This window comes from Hippopotamus amphibius, chromosome 2 (assembly GCF_030028045.1).
Source record: "Hippopotamus amphibius kiboko isolate mHipAmp2 chromosome 2, mHipAmp2.hap2, whole genome shotgun sequence".
NCBI classification, from domain to species: Eukaryota; Metazoa; Chordata; class Mammalia; order Artiodactyla; family Hippopotamidae; genus Hippopotamus; species Hippopotamus amphibius.
Window position 1 is genome coordinate 55,133,254 of NC_080187.1, and position 19,864 is coordinate 55,153,117.

At 41.5% G+C, this 19,864-nt stretch overlaps 1 pseudogene; it reads right to left on the reverse strand.

Moving 5' to 3' along the window:
- Positions 1-5,878: 5,878 nt before the first annotated feature.
- LOC130846240 (annexin A7-like) lies at positions 5,879-13,166 on the reverse strand (annotated as a pseudogene).
- Between the last annotated feature and the right edge of the window lie 6,698 nt (positions 13,167-19,864).

Below are 19,864 nucleotides of genomic sequence, written 5' to 3' on the forward strand. Positions count from 1 at the left end.
AATCTACCAGGGCAGAACTCCCCCAGGGACTCTTTCAGCATTTGGGGCTGCCAGCGCATTCCTGGGCTGGGAGTGCGTCACTCCAGTCTCTGCCTCCATCTTCACATTGTTTTCTCTTCTATGTGTCTGCATCTTCTCCCCTCTTCGGTCTGTCTCAAATCCCCCCCTGCCTTTTTCTTAAATCCGTTTGTCATTGATGTAAGGACCCACCTGGATAATCCCCATCTCAAGATCCTTAACTTAATTACATCTGCAAAAATCCTTTTTCCAAATAAGTTCACATTCACAAGTTCCCGATTTGACCCGGGTATCTTTCTGGGGTCCTTGTTTTAATCTACCACAGAGGACTAAGAATGACTTCAAATTGGATGACTTATAGATATTTTATCTTTAGCCCCATGCCTTGATATTTTGGAATATCAGAAACATTTCTATGGGCTGACATGCTAGACAGTTTCTAGGAAAATACAGAAATGGTTATGTTACTATATATGCACTATAATTCTGATTTTTTCTCTAATTCCAATAGTGAAAGTTCACTGATGCTAAATATTTTGTAATGGGTATGATTTCTAAGACTCAGATGTGCAAAGAGGAACCCTTGTTTCCCTATAATTTCTATCTCAAGCTTCATTTACGTGATCAAAATTTAATCAAGCCACTGCTAGAAAACTCAACCCTTTCAATGATTTCTCAGTCCTTTCAGATTTAAAGTTAGCTAAGGATTTCCCCTACTCCCCTTCTTCTCCGTAGGATTAATTCTAAGGTTGAGGCTTAGGCAGGCCATAGACTGTAATGGTTATGAGTGAGCCTTTGAACCCACACTATCTACACTGAAAACCAGCATTTCTACTTACAATCTTGTGCGATATTGCTGCTGCAGATTGAGTTTCTGGGGAACAAACTGTGAGATGCAGGATATTTGCTAAGTAGTGCCCTTGAGATCAATGCCTTTGAGGGTCGGGAGTGGTAGTGGACAGAGGAAGATGTCCAATTGTGATGCAGGCCCAAAGACAGCTTTGGCCAACCCGTGGGTTGCTCTGAAGCTAGGATAAGCCTTCCGAGCTGTCCCAAGGTGGGCTGAGATGGCCGGGTCTTTATACTTTCTCATTGATCAGTCACTGGATGTGGGCTGCCCTGAGAAGTGATGTAATCTCAGGAGAGGCAGCTTTTTGCACCTGAGGCAACCTCTTAAGGGGCTGACAGCTGAAAGCTGTCTGCTAGTAGCCACCCACCCATAGCTGCAGATCTGGTGATACATTACAGTATCCACTACAGTCCATCACACCACTTGGATCTTCTCCATCTGTGTTCCAGGAGCACCTACTCCAGGGTGCCAGTGCACTTTTCCTCCTGGGGGAAATTTATAAGCAGAAGGTTTGTGGGATGAACTACAACACCTACCTCTGAGCTGGCCTCTGGGCCACACTCACATTCATTATCCCCTTCCTCTACTCGCTAGATACCCTGCAACCTTGGCTAGGACTTTTGCTGGTCCTGATGGCATAATATAGACTCTCACCTCTGGGGGGGTCTGAGCTCTGGTCACCAAGGCCATCTTAGGCTGGAATTCCTGCCTTTGTTCATTTTGTGTCCAGATTGGACAAAGGAGTGCTGAGAGGCACTCAAGTGGTTCCTCCCCACCCCCACTGTGTTGATTAGTGTCAATCAGCCCTGCCAGGATGGTGCATCCCCTTCTTTCCTAGTGGTCCCTTGGTTACAGGAGCTGAAGTGCGCAGGTGGCAGTCACCATCTCAACTTCAATGGGAGTCCTGCTGTGTCCACGGGAAGAGGTGTCCTCCCTTTGGGAACCATGAGTTGTAGAGCCCAGAGCTGGAAGGACAGAAACACAAATTCCCCACATGGGTCACTGAGTGTGATGGTAAGTGATGCTACCCCTTGTTTTCCAGGCCATGTATTTTTCCTTTGGGAAAAATTTTGTGTAAAATTTGCATTGTGTAAAATTTTGATTAAAAATGGATACTGCTTTTCAAAGGTACAGGGAATATTCACCAAGACAGACTATATTCTGGGCCATAAAAAAGTCTCAGTGCCAAAGAATTGAAATACACAGATGGTTCTCTGATACAAAATAATTAAATTAGAATGCAATAACAAAAATATATGCAGGGCTTCCCTGGTAGCACAGTGGTTAAGAACCTGCCTGCCAATTCGTGGAGCACAGGTTTGATCCCTGTTCTGGGAAGATCCCACATGCCATGGAGCAACTAAGCCCGTGTGCCACAACCACTGATCCCACGCACCTGCAACTACTGAAGCCCCAGCACCTGGAGCCCTCTTGTTGCTCTGCAACAAGAGAAGCCACCACAATGAGAAACCTGCACACCGCAATGAAGAGTAGTCCTGCTCACCACAACTAGAGAAAGCCCGTGCATGGCAATGAAGACCCAATGCAGCCAATACATAAATAAATAATAAAATAAATCTTTAAAAAATATATATATGTAGCATATTACCAAATAGCTAGAAATAAAACCTGAATAATCCATGGATCAAAAGAGAAGTCACAATGAAAATTAGAATATATTTGGAACTGAATGAGAATGTATACATAGCACATTAAAATTTGAGGGATGGAGATAACTATTGATATTTAAGAGAAAAGTAAAATGTTAAGTGCTATATTAGACAAAAAGAATAGCTTAAAATCAGTGACCTAAACTTCCACCTTAAGAAGCTAGAAAATGAAAAATAAAGCCCAAGGTATATAGATGAAAGAATTTAACAAATATATGCATATTAATGAGAAAGTAAAGAAACAAGCAATATACAAACCATTAGTGAAACTGAACAGTGTTTATTAGAAAAGATTAAGATAACACAACATTGTAGAGAAATTATACTCCAACAAAGATGTATTAAAAAAAAGATCAAGAAAGAAATGGGTACTGCATGGAGGGCACCGTATCATCTGAAATTATTGCTATCAAGCTTTGATATCTAATTTGCCATGACTCCCAGGCGCCACACCTGGCCCAGTGTAATCACTAGGTACTCTTCCCTTAACCCTTTTACGTGAGTCCCTCCCAGCCCCGGGTGGTGTCCTCACGTGTGTGCACTCTCAGTGCTCTGCTGAATACTTGAGGGTGACCCACTGCAGAGCTCCAGCTTCTCTCCCTAGGCAGCTCTGTGTCCTGCAAACTCTAGCCTCCTTGGGCTCTCTGGATTTCCAGATCTGTCTTTCCAACTTAGAGAGTCTGCTGGGTTCCATCTGGTGCCCCTCCCTGTACTGTGTCTTGGAAACTCTCAAGGCTTCATCTGGGACCATTATAGGGCTTGCTTGTCTATTTCCTGGCTCAGGGATCACAGTCCTTCCCTGTCTGATGTCCAATATCTTGAAAACCATTTTTCATGTATTTTGTTCAGGTTTTGGTTGTTTCATCAGGGAGGACAAATCTAGATGGAAGCAGAATTTGACGGGGATTTTCTAAACCGAAAGGCAAAAACTTTTTTCCCCTCTTGTTTCTTCATGGCTCTTTTCCCTTTGGGGCAACCTCAGTCGGGAATTTCCTGGCCTGCAAAGCAAAGGCTCATAGGTTAAAATAATGGCAGGAAAATAACAAACAAAAGCCAACAGATATTTCTTAACAATATCACCTCCAATTCTGCCAAAATGGTGACTCATGCAATTTCTTTCACTGTAATCAAGTTTTATTGTCCTAACCAAGGAAGAGACACAGACGATTCTGTTGGTGTCTAAACCATATTTATTCTTGGCTTTATTTTGTAAGAGAAAAAATTGCCCAACTGTGAGAAAACATTCAGAAGTCTTTCTGAAACCTTGAAAATGTTACTAAAAGTAATTAAAGTATGTGGGCCGAGCAACTGGATGCAGGATGTCCTGCTTGAGCAGTGGAGGAACTAAGGATGCTGGGCGTGGGGACCATGGGGGCATAGGCTACCGTGGAAACAGAATATTGACCCTCTCTGGGGGCGCAGTCCCTTTCTCACTTGCACACCTCATATCACCCTGTTTGGCCCCGGAGGATGGCTGGTTATCCAGAGACGGGTAAGATTTCTCAGGGGAGGAACAACCTAAGACAGGCACAGTCGCAGAGGGGCCAACAGGGGTGGGGCACAGACCCTTAATTGTTTTGAGAGAGGTCTCCTGCCCCCAGGGCTGCTTAGCTCTCCATGCCCAGCTTAAATCCATGCCCAGCTCAAATCCATGCCCAGCTCAAATCCACACCCAGCTCAAATCCACACCCAGCTCAAATCGGACCCAGGAGGCAAACAAAGATCATTGCCCCCAGTCAAGTGAGGCCTTTGTTTGTTTACTTCAAAGATAACCTTGTTTGCGGGACTAAACTGGGAGTGTTAGACCCTTAGGCTGTGCCAAGAACTCAATAAAAGCAACGTGGGATCAATCAGCAAGGCTCTTGATCCTAGAGGTCTTGAGTCCCCTGGTCCCATCTTTCTCTTAAATTTGTGTCTGTGTTTTCTTTAAGCTTGCGGCACCCGTCACTCGCCTTGAGTCGCCGAGCTGGTCTCGGCACCCAACTGTGCACGAGTCCCCTGAGAAACAAAATTGCCCAATTTCAGGAACTTCCAAAGCAGCCTAAGGAGAGTCCAGTGTACCCCTGGTGACTTTCTCCCCTCAATGTGTGAGATCCATTTCTCCTTGCTCTAATGTGGAGAGTTTAGTTTTTGTTTGTGTGTCTGAGTCTAAAGCTCAGAGTTAGTGTCTGCAGCACTGCAGGCACTTTGCCAACACACCTCACTGGTACAGGGGAGAGAGAAAACCCACTCCCAACAATCCCATGCTCTGTGGGTACCACAGGGGCAGCAGAGCTAGAACTCTGGGCGTTGTCTTACTGGTATTGAACTGACTTGGAAACCTTTCTTTCTTTCGTTCGTTCGTTCTTTCTTTCTTATATTTACTTATTTATTGGCTGCACTGGGTCTTAGTTGTGGCATGTGGGATCTTTTAGTTGTGGCATGCAGACTTCTTAGTTGCAGCATGCGGACTTAGTTGTGGCATGCGGACTCTTAGTTGCAGCATGCAGGCTAATCTTTAGCTGCAGCATGCATGCATGTGGGATCTAGTTCCCCGACAGGGATCTGGGCATCCCCTGTACTGGGAGCTCGAAGTTTTACCCACTGGACCACCAGGGAAGTCCTAGTCCCAGCTTCTTTAAATGAACACTATAGGAGAATGGGTGCTTGGCTAAAGTGGTCTTCGTTGTGATGCACTGAATATTCATTTCAGTTGATCTCCAAATGGCTAAGGGCAAAAATTCAACATTCAGCTGAAACTGAGGCAGAAGTCAGTTATCACTATCATAGAAAGAACTCATGGGATATAAGAATGAATCCGACATTTTATTAAAAATTAAATTTTTTGCTGTTACTAAAGAGGAAAACGTGCACTTGTTGTACATAGCCTCAAACACCCCCATATAAAAATTCTTGGCATTTGGTTAAATATGTACATGTGTCCTGCAGAGTTATAATAGCACATGACATAATTTAGCTTTTTAAAAAAAATTCAATATTATTTATTCAAATTTATTCAATATAGAATTTTTTAATTCAATATTATTACACAGAATTAGAGACTGTTTTGACTTTTATTCAATTTGGTATCCTATTTAGAATAAGACCAGTGAGAATTATGCTTTACAAATATTGCATTATTATTTCATCATTGTAATATGGCTTTACTTGATCGTCTATAGAGAAAAAAATAACATTGGAATTAAGGCAATAACCATATGTGCAAAGCAGCACAACACGCTGACACAGTCCTTACTCAAAGCTCTTTTGGTTAGATGAGGGTTGACGTTGCTGCATGCAGGGCAATCATTGCTTTGAAGGGTAAGCTTTGAATAGCTTCATTCACTTAAAGAAATCCCTCTTACTGGCCCACAATGGCCAGAAGAAGCCTTTGGTAATCTCTACTGGTGTTACTTGAGATCATAGTGCCCAGGGTCTTCTGATACATCTAACTGAATATCTTTTTTATCTGTACGAGATCAGTCTCACTTCAAGTGACCACAATCCTGACCAAGGTGGAGTCACCCATGCCGGCACCTTTCGTAGAATAGTAGAGCCTCTCAGCAAAGAAGGCAGGGCAGTTCAGGGCACACTGCAAGATGGTCTTCAAACCACTTTCAACCTTTCCGGAAAACTCACAGGCAACACTGTTCGACAAATCTCGATTAGCCATCCTGGAGTAGGCCTCCATGGTAGCTTTCAGCTGAGGAAAGCTTCTTGTGGCAAGAATCATGTTAAAGCAAGATGCGTTCGTCCCTAGTCTCCCCTCACCAGCCTGATAAAGATGCTGAGCATCTTCCTGAACCAGTTGGTGGTTAACATTCTGGTTCTCATCGCTATTTCCCTGGCACATGGATACATGTAAATGTTCAAAATGCCCTGATGTATCTGACCTAATGTCCTTTTCGAGGTCTCATCCACATTCTGATTGATAGCATCTGATGATTTCTCGGATTTCCTGATTTGTTCTTTTTTTTTTTTGGAACCTTTATTGAGATACAGTTAAAATACAATAAACTGCATATATTTAGAGCATACAATTTGGTATCCAAATCTCCCAATTCATTCCCCCCCAACCCTCCCCGCTTTCCCCACTTGGTGTCCATGTGTTTGTTCGCTACATCTGTGTCTCTATTTCCGCCTTGCAAACTGGTTGATTTGTACCATTTTTCTATAGTCCACATATATGTGTTGATATATGGTATTTGTTTTTCTCTTTCTGACTCACTTCACTCTGTATGACAGTCTCCAAGTCCATCCATGTCTCCACAAATGTCCCAGTTTCTTTGCTTTTTACAGCTGAGTAATATTCCATTGTATATTTGTACCATATATTTTTTTATCCATTCATCTGTTGATGGACATTTAGGTTGCTTCCATGTCCTGGCTATTGTAAATAGTGCTGCAATGAACATTGGAGTGCATGTGTCTTTTGCATTATGGTGTTCTCTAGGTATATGCCCAGTAGTGGGACTGCTGGCTCATGGTAACTCTATTTTTAGTTTTTCAAGGAACCTCCATACTATTCTGCATAGTGGCTGTATCAATTTACATTCCCACCAGCAGTGCAAGAGCGTTCCCTTTTCTCCACATCCTCTCCAGCATTTACTATTTGCAGATTTTCTGACAATTCCCATTCTAGCTGGTGTGAGATGATAACCTCATTGTCATTTTGATTTGCATGTCTCTAATAATTAGTGATGTTGAGCAGCTTTTCATGTGCCTCTTGGCCATCCATATGTCTTCTTTGGAGAAATACCTATTTAGGTCTTCTGCCCATTTTTTGATTGGGTTGCTTGTTTTTTTGATATTGACCTGGATGAATGGTTTATATATTTTGGAGATTAGTCCTTTGTCTATGGATTCATTTGCAAATATTTTCTCCCATTCTGAGGGTTGTCTTTTCGTCTTGCTTATAGTTTCCTTTGCTGTGCAGAAGCTTTGAAGTTTCATTAGGTCCCACTTATTTATTTCTGTTTTTATTTCCATTACTCAAGGGGGTGGATCAAAAAAGATCTTGCTGTTATTTATGTCGGAGAGTGTTCTTCCTATGTTTTCCTCTAGGAGTTTTATAGTGTCTGGCCTTACATTTAGGTCTTTTATCCATTTTGAGTTTATTTTTGTGGATGGTGTTAGGGAGTGTTCTAATCTCATTCCTTTACAGGTAGGTGTCCAGTTTTCCCAGCACCACTTATTGAAGAGGCTGCCTTTTCTCCAATGTATATCCTTGCCTCCTTTGTCATAGATTAGTTGACCATAGTTTATCTCTGGGCTTTCTATCCTGTTCCATTGATCTATATTTCTATTTTTGTGCCAGTACCATACTGTCTTGATCACTGTAGCCTTGTAGTATAGCCTGAAGTCAGGAAGCCTGATTCCACCAACTCCATCTTTCCTTCTCAAGATTGCTTTGGCTATTCAGGGTTGTTTGCATTTCCATACAAATCGTAAAATTTCTTGTTCTAGTTCTGTGAAAAATGCCATTGGTAATTTGATGAGGATTGCATTGAATCTGTAAATTGCTTTGGGTGGGATAGTCATTTTCACAATGTTGATTCTTCCAATCCAAGAACATGGTATGTCCCTCCATCTGTTTGTATTGTCTTTGATTTCTTTCATTAGTGTCATAGTTTTCTGAGTACAGGTCTTTTACCTACTTGGTGAGGTTTATTCCTAGGTATTTTATTCTTTTTGTTGCAATGGTGAATGGGATTGTTTCCTTAATTTCTCTTTCTGATCTTTCATTGTTAGTGTATAGAAATGCAAGAGATTTCTGTGTGTTAATTTTGTGTCCTGCAACTTTACCGAATTCATTGATTAGCTCAAGTAGTTTTCTGGTGGCATCTTTCGGATTTTCTATGTATAATATCATGTCATCTGCAAACAGTGACAGTTTTACTTCTTCTTTTCCAATTTGGATTCCTTTGATTTCTTTTTCTTCTCTGATTGCTGTGGCAAGGACTTCCAAAACTAAGTTGAATAGTAGTGGTGAGAGTGGACATCCTTGTCTTGTTCCTGATCTTAGAGGGAATGCTTGCAGTTTTTCACCATTGAGAATGATGTTTGCTGTGGGTTTGTGTACATGGCCTTTATTATGTTGAGGTAGGTTCCCTCTATGCCCACCTTCTGGAGAGTTTTTATCATAAATGGGTGTTGAATTTTGTCAAAACCTTTTTCTGCATCTATTGAGATGATCATGTGGTTTTTATCCTTCAGTTTATTAATATGGTGTATCACATTGATTGATTTGCGTATATTGAAGAATCCTTGCATTCCAGGGATAAACCCCACTTGATCATAGTGTATGATCCTTTTAATGTGTTGTTGGATTCTGTTGGCTAGTATTTTGTTGAGGATTTTGCATCTAAATTCATCAGTGATATTGGTCTGTAGTTTTCTTTTTTTGTAGTATCTTTGTTTGGTTTTGGTATCAGAGTGATGGTGGCCTCATAAAATGAGTTTGGGAGTGTTCCTTCCTCTGCAATGTTTTGGAAGAGTTTGAGAAGGATGGGTGTTAGCTCTTCTGTAGATGTTTGATAAAATTCACCTGTGAATCCATCTGGTCCTGGACTTTTGTTTGTTGGGAGATTTTTAATCACAGTTTCAATTTCATTACTTGTGATTGGTCTGTTCTTATTTTCTGTGTCTTCCTGATTCAGTCTTGGAAGATTATACCTTTCTAAGAATCTATGCATTTCATCCAGGTTGTCCATTTTATTGGCATATAGTTGCTTGTAGTAGTCTCTTATGGTGCTTTTTATTTCTGCAGTGTCTGTTGTAACTTCTCCTGTTTCCTTTCTAATTTTATTGATTTGAGTCCTCTCCCTCTTTTTCTTGATGAGTCTTGCTAGGGGTTTATCAATTTTATTTATCTTCTCAAAGAAAGAGCTTTTAGTTTTATTGATTTTTGCTATTGTTTTCTTTGTTTCTATTTCATTTATTTCTGCTCTGATCTTTATGATTTCTCTCTGTCTACTAACTTTGGGTTTTGTTTGCTCTTCTTTCTCTAGTTTCTTTAGGTGTAAGCTAAGATTGTTTATTTGGGATGTTTCTTGTTTCTTGAGGTAGGATTGTATTGCTATAAACTTCCCTCTTAGAACTGCCTTTGCTGCATCCCATAGGTTTTGGATCATTGTGTTTTCATTGTCATTTGTCTCTAGGTATTTTTTGATTTTCTCTTTGATTTCTTAAGTGATCTGTTGGTTATTTAGTAGCATATTGTTTAGCCTCCATGTGTTTGTGTTTTTTACAGTTTTTTTCCAGTAGTTGATTTCTAATCTCATAGCATTGTGGTCGGAAAAGATGCTTGACATGATTTCAATTTTCTTGAATTTACCAAGGCTTGATTTATGACCCAAAATGTGATCTATCCTGGAGAATGTTCCATGTGCACTTGAGAAGAAGGTTTAATTTGCTGTTTTTGGATGTAATGTCCTATAGATATCAATTAAATCAAGCTGATTTATTGTGTCATTTAAAGCTTGTGTTTCCATATTAATTTTCTGTGTGGATGATCTGTCCATTGGTGTAAGTGGGGTGTTAAAGTCCCCCACTGTTATTGTGTTACTATCAATTTCCTCTTTCATAGTTGTTAGTATTTGCCTTATGTATTGAGGCGTTCCTATATTGGGTGCAGAGATATTTATTATTGTTATCTCTTCTTCTTAGATTGATCCCTCAATCTTTATGTAGTGTCCTTCCTTGTCTCTTGTAACATTTTTTATTTTAAAGTCCATTTTATCTGATATGAGTATTGCTACTCCAGCTTTCTTTTGATTTCCATTTGCATGGAATATCTTTTTCCATCCCCTCACTTTCAGTCTGTATGTGTCCTTAGGTCTGAAGTGAGTCTCTTGTAGACAGCATATATATGGGTCTTGTTTTTGTATCCATTCAGCCAGTCTGTGTCTTTTGGTTGGTGCATTTAGTCCATTTACATTCAAGGTAATTATCAATATGTATGTTCCTAGTACCATTTTCTTAATTGTTTTGTTTATGTTTTTGTAGGTCCTTTTCTTCTCTTATGTTTCCCACTTAGAGAAGTTCCTTTAGCATTTGTTGTAGGGCTGGTTTGGTGGTGCTGAATTCTCTTAGCTGTTGCTTGTCTGTAAAGCTTTTGGTTTCTCCGTCGAATCTGAATGAGATCCTTGCTGGGTAGAGTATTCTTGGTTGTAGGTTCTTCCCTTTCATCACTTGAAAAATATCGTGCCACTCCCTTCTGGCCTGCAGAGTTTCTGCTGAGAAATCAGCTGTTAACCTGATGGGAGTTCCCTTGTATGTTATTTGTCATTTTTCCCTTGTTGCTTTTAATAACTTTTCTCTGTCTCTAATTTTTGTCAATTTGACTACTGTATGTCTTGGCATGTTTCTCCTTGGGTTTATCCTGCCTGGGACTCTCTGTGCTTCCTGGACTTAAGTAGTTATTTCCTTTCCCATGTTAGGGAAGTTTCCAACTGTAATCTCTTCCAATATTTTCTCAGGTCCTTTCTCTCTCTCTTCTCCTTCTGGGACCCCTATAATGGGGATGTTGGTGTGTTTAACGTTGTCCCAGAGGTCTCTGAGGCTGTCTTCAGTTCTTTTCATTCTTTTTTCTTTATTCTTTTCTGCATCAGTGATTTTCACCATTCTAATTTCCAGGTCATTTACTCGCCCTTCTGCCTCAGTTATTCTGCTATTGGTTCCTTCTAGTGTATTTTTCATTTCACTTATTGTGTTGCATATCTCTGTTTGTTCTTTAATTCTTCTAGGTCTTTGGTAAACTTTTCAATCTTTGCATGCAGTCTTTTTTCAAAGTCCTGGATTATCTTCACCATCATTATTCTGAATTCTTTTTCTGGAAGGGTGCCTATCTCCTCTTCATTTAGTTGTTTTTCTGGGGTTTTATCCTGCCCCTTCATCTGGTACAAAGTCCTCTGCTTTTCCATTTTCTCTTATCTTTCTGTGGCTGTGGTTTTCAGTTCCACAGAAGGAAATACTGCTGATACTACTTGATTCTGCTGTCTGCCCTTTTGTGGAGGAAGCTGTCTAGGAGGCTCATGTGTGCTTCCTGATGGGAAGGACTGATGGTGGTAGGGCTGGGTGGGTGGAGCTCAGTAAGACTTGAATCCGATTTGGTGGGCACAGCTCAGTAAAACTTTAATCTGCTTGTCTGCCAATGGGTGGGGCTGTGTTCCCACCTTGTTGGCTGTTTGGTCTGAGACTACCTAGCAGTGGAGCTTGCAGGCTCTTTGGTGGGGCTAATGGTGGACTCTAGGAGGTCTCAAGACAATGAGCACTTCCCAGAACCCCTGCCACCAGTGCCCCTGTCTCCTCGGTGAGCCACAGCTGCCCCCAACCTCTGCAGACAACCCTCCAACACCAATAGGCAGGCCTTGTTCAGTCTCCTATCGGGTCACTGCTCCTTCCCCCTGGGTCCTGGTGAGCACACATTTTGTGTGCCCTCCAAGAGTGGAGTGTCTGTTTTCCCCAGTCCTATGGAGGTCCTGCAATCAAATCCCGCTGGCTTTCAAAGTCTGATACTCTGGGGATTCCTCCTGCCATTGCTGGACTCCCAGGTTGGGAAGCCTGACGTGGGGCTCAGAACCTTCACTTTAGTGGGTGGACTTCTGTGGTATAACTGTTCTCCAGCTTGTGAGTCACCCACCCAGCATTTATGGGATTAGATTTTAACGCGATTTCGCCCCTCCTACCATCTCATTGTGGCTTCTCCTTTGTCTCTGGATGTGGGGTGTCTTTTTTTGGTGAGTTCCAGTGTCTTTCTGTCGATGATTATTCAGCAGTTAGTTGTAATTCCAGTGCTCTTGCAAGAGGGAGTGAGCGCACGTCCTCCTACTCTCCCATCTTGGTCCTCTCCCCTGATTTGTTCTTGTGCATAAAATTTCAATCAATATATGTTCCTGAGTTCCTGCTCCCTTCATTGCATTCTGTAAACTCCAGGCATCATAATATATAGATAGCATGAAGAGGGCAAGGATCAGTTCTTCCATATTTACACTTAACTCTGATTTAAGATCTTTGATTAAATCCTTGCCATACACGGTCTTAAACGCTGCTTTAATTTTTTGCCTTTGATCATTGGAACGATTGGCCACAATGTCTATAATTGCCTGCTCGTCTGTACCAAAACCCTTCATTGCTTTATGAAGAATTTCTGCATCTCCAGTGGCATCAAAGTTGGCAGCCGGTCAGATTGTTCTTTGAGTTCCCTGGCTCATGGCAGCAGGCTGACTAGGGTAAGGAGATTGTCCTCCAGGATACTGAGAAGGCATCAGTCCCCCGGGAAAACCACAAGGTAGTAGGACCTGTGCTGGGCCCCCACCATGTGACTGTGAGGGTGGCTGTGGATAGCCAGAAAAGCCTGATCCACCTGGTGGGGCTCCAAACCCTTGGGCTCCAGAATAGGATGGAGCTCCCCCTGGCTGTGGGGCACCAGGATAGCCTGAAGGGGCTGGATAACCTCCAGGGGCAGGGTAGCCTCCAGCTGTTGGGTAACCACTACTTGGTGCTGGTGGGTAGACACCTCCTCCCATTGGAGGAAAGCCACTAGGTTAAGGATACTGACCAGGAGGGGGAAAAGAAGACTCCTGATGCGCAGGAGGATATCCAGGGAAAGGTGGGTACCCTGTGGGGGGATAGCCTAGGTATGACATTCTGACCCCTGGAGCAGTGTCACGACCCAACCTGGTCACGGGCAAGATGGAGCCCCATAATTTAGCTTTTGATACTATATGGTTTAGGTAAATCACGGGTTCTGTTAAATATACATAAGCACTTGTTTTCAAATCCGATACTCTAGGTGCACAATTTGCCCATACACAGTTGAGCTGATGGTCCTAAGATGAGCTTTAGTACAAGTATCAGCAGAATGGTTGCTGAACTTCTGGATTTCCGTGTGGTGTTTCTATCTTTCACTTGATGACACCCACCAAACCCTTAAGGATACTTAAGTTTAGGAGGTAAAAGTCAGAGTGTATTCACTCAGCTGCTGAATCGAATTTGTATATAACACAATAGTACTGAAGATGTGTAAATTACCACTATTTCAAAATCTGCCCCAATACAGCCCATTCTTGCTTTGGGAATGGAAAAGAAAAAGACAACTGTTGAACGTATGTTTCTCTTTGTGATGGAGGCTGTGAATGTGTTTGGGTGGGGATACATGGTAAATCACTGTACTTTCTACTCAGTTTTACTATGAACCTGAAACTACTCCAAAAAAATTCTACTTGAAAAAATTATATGTAATAGTAAAATGTTTATTCCTACAGTTAAACACCTGATCAAAACCCTTCTTTCAATAATCTGATTAAAATATAGAATGCTGATATAAGTTATTTTACAGAATTACTTGAAAGGGGAAGAAATCAAATGATATTCCTAAATAAGCATTGTGAAGGGAAATAAGTTGATCAACTTCTGAACGTCAAACAGCATTTGCTACGCCGTCATCCTGTCCCCACCCAACTGCGGCTGGACCATGACCCTGTGTTTATCACTTTGTCTCTGTGTCAAGACTTTTGGAATTCTCCATGTTGTCTTCCTCAAAAGCTGAGGATTCTGTTGTGTTCTGTTGTAAGAGCAGGATTTCCACAGAGCCCCAGATGACTAGTGTGTTTTCATTTGCTAGGGCTGCGGTAACAAAGTGTGACAGACCGGGCAGCTTCAACAACAGACATTTATTGTCTCACAGTTCTGGAGGTTGGAGTCCAAAATCAAGGTGTCTGGAGGACTGGTTTCTTCCGAGGCCTCTCCCCTCAGCTTGTTAGATGGCTGTCCTCTCCCTGTGTCTTCACCTGGTCTTCCCTCTGTGTTCGTGTCTGTGCCCTAATCTCTTCTTATAAAGGCACCAGCCATTGGGTTAGGGCCCACTTCAGTGACCTCATTTTACCTTAATTACCTCTTTAAAGGCTCCATCTCTAGATACAGCCACATTCTGACATAATGGGATTAGAACTTCAATATACGGATTTTAGAACACAGTTCATAACTACTAGTTCTGCCCAAGCTAAGGGTCTGTGGGATGTTCTTGGAAACTTCATGATCACTCTGTGTCAGAGTCTGAATCTTTCTGAGAAGGAACCCTCTTTTTTGTTTACTGATACAGTTTGGGGATATATTTAACCGAGAGTCTGCAACTACATGTTTGCAGTGATAAACAAGGAAACTGGGAAGGATGCTGAGCTGGTCCCATCTTCACCTTCATCCAAGCAGATGGCACATGCATCATACCCCTCTCCTTTCTGGAATTTATGTAGACAAAGTCTCTCAGGATATTTATAACATGTTTCTTCTAGTTGGATGTCTCTCCTGGAGAAATTGTGTGAATTAGAAAATGAGTACTGGACTTCCCTGTTGGTGCAGTGGTTAAGAATCTGCCTGCCAATGCAGGGACCAGGGATCGAGCCGTGGTCTGGGAAGATCCCACATGCTGTGGAGCAACTAAGCCTGTGCGCTACAACTACTGAGCCTGTGCTCTAGAGCCCGCAAGCCACAATGACTGAGCCCACATTCCACACCTACTGAAGCCCATGTGCCTAGAGCCGGTGCTCTACAACAAGAGAAGCCACCACAGTGAGAAGTCCGCACACTGCAACGAAGAGTAGTCCCCACTTGCCACAAACTAGAGAAAAGCCTGGGCACAGCAACAAAGGCCCAATGTAGCCAATAAATAAATGAATGAATGAATAAAAAAAGAAAATGAGTACCAACATGAGATGGATACCCAATAGGATAAAGAAGGTAGAATTCCAGAGATCAGCTGAATTCTGGAGCTGAACAATGTAGTCTCTTCGTGTGTGAGCTTATCTTTCAGAGTTTTCTCATACTTTCCCAATAAAGACAGATGAAATGTCATTTTTAAAAAAGCCCTCATTATATGGCTCCTATACTGATTACTTAATTAGCATCAATATTGTGAACTCTCGCTGCTTTGTATTCTGCTCTCTGTGTATTTAAAGATCTTAATATCAAAATTACCATCAGTAGAACTGGGCAGAGAAATACAAAATGAGCTTGGAGAATCTTGAAGCAGGGAGGTAAGGAAGGCCTCATTAAATAAATAAGGAAGAAAGTAAGGAAATAGGAAGAGAGGAGGAGGGAAGGAGAGAGGAAGGAAGGATGGGAGAGAGGAAGGGGAGAGGTGTGGGGGGAGAAAAAGAAAAGAAAAAAGAAAGAAGAAAGAAAGGAAAGGGAGAGGGAGGGAGGGAGGAAGTATGGGGGCGTGTCAAAGGGACATAGGAGCCAACTGAAAGAGTTTCCAGTGGTCAAAGCTAGAAAATTTTGAATAAAATAAATAATATAGTAATGGATTAGAACCTAAGGAATAAAATAACTATGAATCCATAATGATATAAAGAAATGACTGAAGAAATAAATAAGGAGAAGGCACAAACCTTCCTCAAAGAGAATGTCAAATTATATATGTGGATTCTCCTTCTCCAGGGGGTGGGACTTAACTCCCCTCCTCTTGGGTGTGTGCTGGACTTGGTGACTTGCTTCCAAAGAATTGAGTGTGGAAAAGAAAAAAAAATATTGTGTTGGCCAAAAAGTTCGTGTCAGTTTTCCCATAAGATGTTATGGAAAAAGCCAAACGAACTTTTTGGCCAACACAATAGTAACTTGACAGCAGAGAAACCTGGCAGACACCACTTCAACCAAAGGATCAAGTCAACATCACCAGTGATAAATTATGTTGATATGTATTCCTTGACATGAAATGATGAGAAGGGCGTTTTGTCTCTGTCGTATTCTTGCCAATAACCCATAGCCCCAGTCTAGTAATGAGAAAACACCGGACAAACCTAACTTGGGGGACTTCTACAATATACCTGACCTTTCATGATCATGAAAACAAGGAAAGACTGAAAAACTGTCACAGACCACAGGAGACTAAAGAAACATGATGACTAAATTCAAAGCAGAAACTTGGATTGGATCCTTGGGACAGAAGAGGGACATTAATGGAAAAACTAGTGAAATTCATATGGAGTCTGTAGTTCAATTAATAGTATGGTACTTGTATTAATTTTTTAGTTTTGACAAATGTAGCATGGTTATGTAAAAAGTTAACATTGGGGGAGCTGGGTGAAGAGTAAATAGGAACTCTGAATTATCTCTGCAAATTTTCTATAAATCGAAATTATTCCAAAAGTAAAGTTTCATTAAAAAATTATTCATGAAAAGATGCTCAACATCACTAATCATCAGGGAAATGCAAATCAAAACCATAATGAGATATCACCTCACATCTGTTAGAAGGACTATGAAGAGAATTCCCTGGTGGTCCAGTCATTAGGACACCATGCTTTCACTGCTGAGGGCATGGGTTCAGTCCCTGGTTGGGGAACTAAGATCCTGCAAGCCGCACAGTGCAGACAAAAAGAAAAAAAAATTTAGAATGTCTATGAAAAAAAAGGAAGAGAAAACAATGTTGGTAAGGATGTGGAGAAAAGGGAACCTTTGTACACTGTTGGTGGGAATATAAATTGATGCAGCCACTATGGAAAACAGTATGTAAGTTCCTAAAAAATTAGCAATAGAATTACCATATAACCCAATGATTCCATTTCTGGGTATTTATCCAAAGAAAATGAAAACACTAATTCAGAAAGATACATGCACCCCAATGTTCACTGCAGCATTATTTACAATAGCCAAGACCCGGAAACAGCTGAAGTGTCCATGGACAGATGAATGGATAAAGAAATGTGATATACGTACACAATAGACTACTACTCAGCCATAAAAAATTATGAAATCATGCCATGTGTGACAACATGAATGGACCTAGAGGGTATTATGTTAAGTGAAATAAGTCAGACAAAGACAAACACTATATGATCTCACTTATATGTGGAACCTACAAAATAAAAAAATAAAAAAAAACAAGCTCATAGACACAGAGAACAGAATGGTGGTTGCCAGAAGTGAGGTGTGGAGGGAGTGGGTCAAATGGGTAAAGGAGGTCCAAAGGTACAAAGTTCCAGTTATGAAATGAATAAGTCACAGGGATGTAAGGTATAGCCTGGTGACTATAGTTAATAATACTGTACTGCACACTTGAAAGTTGCTGACAGTAAATCTTGAAAGTTCTCATAACAAGAAAAAAAAAATTTTAACTATGTGTGGTGATGGACATTAAATAGACTTATTGTGGGGATCATTTCACAATATATACAAATATTGAATTATTATGTTGTACACCTGAAACTAATACAGTGTTCCATGTCAATTAAAAAAATCCAGGGAAGGATCAAAAAATTAGAATCATTTTTCTAATTAACTCAATGACAATCCCAGCATTTTTTTTCAGGGAGGAAGGGCTGTGAGCTCACAGGCATTCTCTGGTTCTGAATTAATCAGAAAACCCTTTGAAACTTCAGCCTAAAGTCTATGACCAAAACTTACTAAAGGTCATCAAATATCTAAGGTGCACTTTCAAAACTATTTTCAAAACTACTCTGAATATGCCAAAATACCTCCATCTAAGAGCAACAGGTTTGAGGATGTAAAGGGCTGAACAGTCACAGTGGCTGATACCTGAATGGACAGCAGCATTAACATCGCTTGAGGTGCAGCCCCAGAACCCCGATGAGGTCATGTGGCTACATTGCTGCAGGAGAAGCCCCTGCACCAAATAGGTACTCACTTTTAATGGAACATGAAAGAAATATGTTTTATACTTTTGATGTGATCTCCCAAAGACATTTCCCAGACCGGAGCCAATGTTGTGGCTGGACTAGCCCTTGCAGTTCTTATGATGACTGCAAGATGCACCTGAACAACAGCCATCTGGGAACTCTGCGAAACCATGGTCCTCTGCAAGACACCTGGGCTTCCTCCATCTTGCTGAGCCCCACAGACTCTCCAAAGGGCCCACACCTGTGCCTCGGGACAGAGCCAGCGTCTGGATGCCTGCCAGCCGGAGGACCAGCCACCAGGAACTGGGAGAATAGCAGCTCACCAAGAAGAGGACCTCCACCATTTTTAATTTTTCTGGAAAAAGCAAATTATTTAATGGAAAATTCCAAAATGCATGACAGCTGTTTCCATTCAGGATCCTTTGCTACAATTCCATGTGCTTCGAGAAAGGAACTCGGGCTCTTTAAAAACAGTGGATCACAGGCCTTCCTTGTGAAGCACTTCACTCTTTCAGCCTAAATAGCACTTCATCCAAGCTGATGAGCCTCACACGGAGGGCGGGGTCGTTCCTGCTGGGCTCTGCAAGGAGGCGGCTGCAGGAGCCCAGATGAGAGCCCACTGCGATGGTCTCTGGTATGTGCGGCACGGCAGTCCCTCCATCTTGCACAGGGCCACGCGCTGACTGCCTACCTGTTGAAATGTTTCTTCCTCTGGTCCTGATCGATGGGACTCTGCAAGGATGGCTCTTAGGAAGCTCTGTTCCAGGATGGAGGTATCTCTTAAAGGAAATGCGAGGTTATAACTGGCTGTACCACCAGCCCGGAGGCTGGTGCATAGCAAAAAAATATCAATAGTTCAGTATTTTAACTAGCATGTTTTCTAGAAGTAACTGGGTACGAAGGGGTCATAGCTTGTGCAAACCTGAAAGCCCTTCGTCTTTACCTGCTGGCGTCATTCTCCAGCAAGCACACTTACAGACCTTTTATTTAAAAACTGTTAGCGTCTTTAGATCCCAAGCTATAGGGAATTGTCTTCTTAAAACAGTCTTATTAAGTCTGTTGTTTTGAATTTGATTCGTAAAAACAAAATGTGTTCTGGGTAGCTCATTTTTCTCTATCATGTTCTTAATTTCTTCAGATATTTTATGTTCTTTAAGTCTGAATCAGAGATGATTCATCACAAGTATTGTAGTACATGATTTGGGAGTTTAATCTTCTTAAAGTTTTGAGAGCCCAGAAACAGAAACACGTGTGTGTGGTAATTCCTTACTGATGCAAGTTTGAAGGTCTGAAGTTTTACAGTTGCAGCCTCTCAAGCCTAGGCCTGAAATTTTGTTTTTTCTGGTGGCAGTACAATTCTAAAATATTAATTCAACATGTAGCCAATACGAAACATTCCTCATGAGATGTGTTTTATCTTTTTTTTAACCAAGTCTTTGAAATCGGGTGTCTTACATTGACAGTATATCTAAATTTCGACTAGCCACATTTCCAGTGCTCATAACTCATATTGGACACTGTAGTTCTAGACATAATTCTTAAACCTGCCTGTTTGTTTGCTTCCTCGCCCTTCAGCCTCTCTCTGCTTCAATGTAGTGGGAGCTGCCTGGAGGCTGAGTCAGCAACAGTGTTGAGTGGATGGCTGCTCTCCTAAGCTGATTGTTGCTGTAGAACTGAGTCATTGAGAAGCCTGGATAAACCAGCACAGC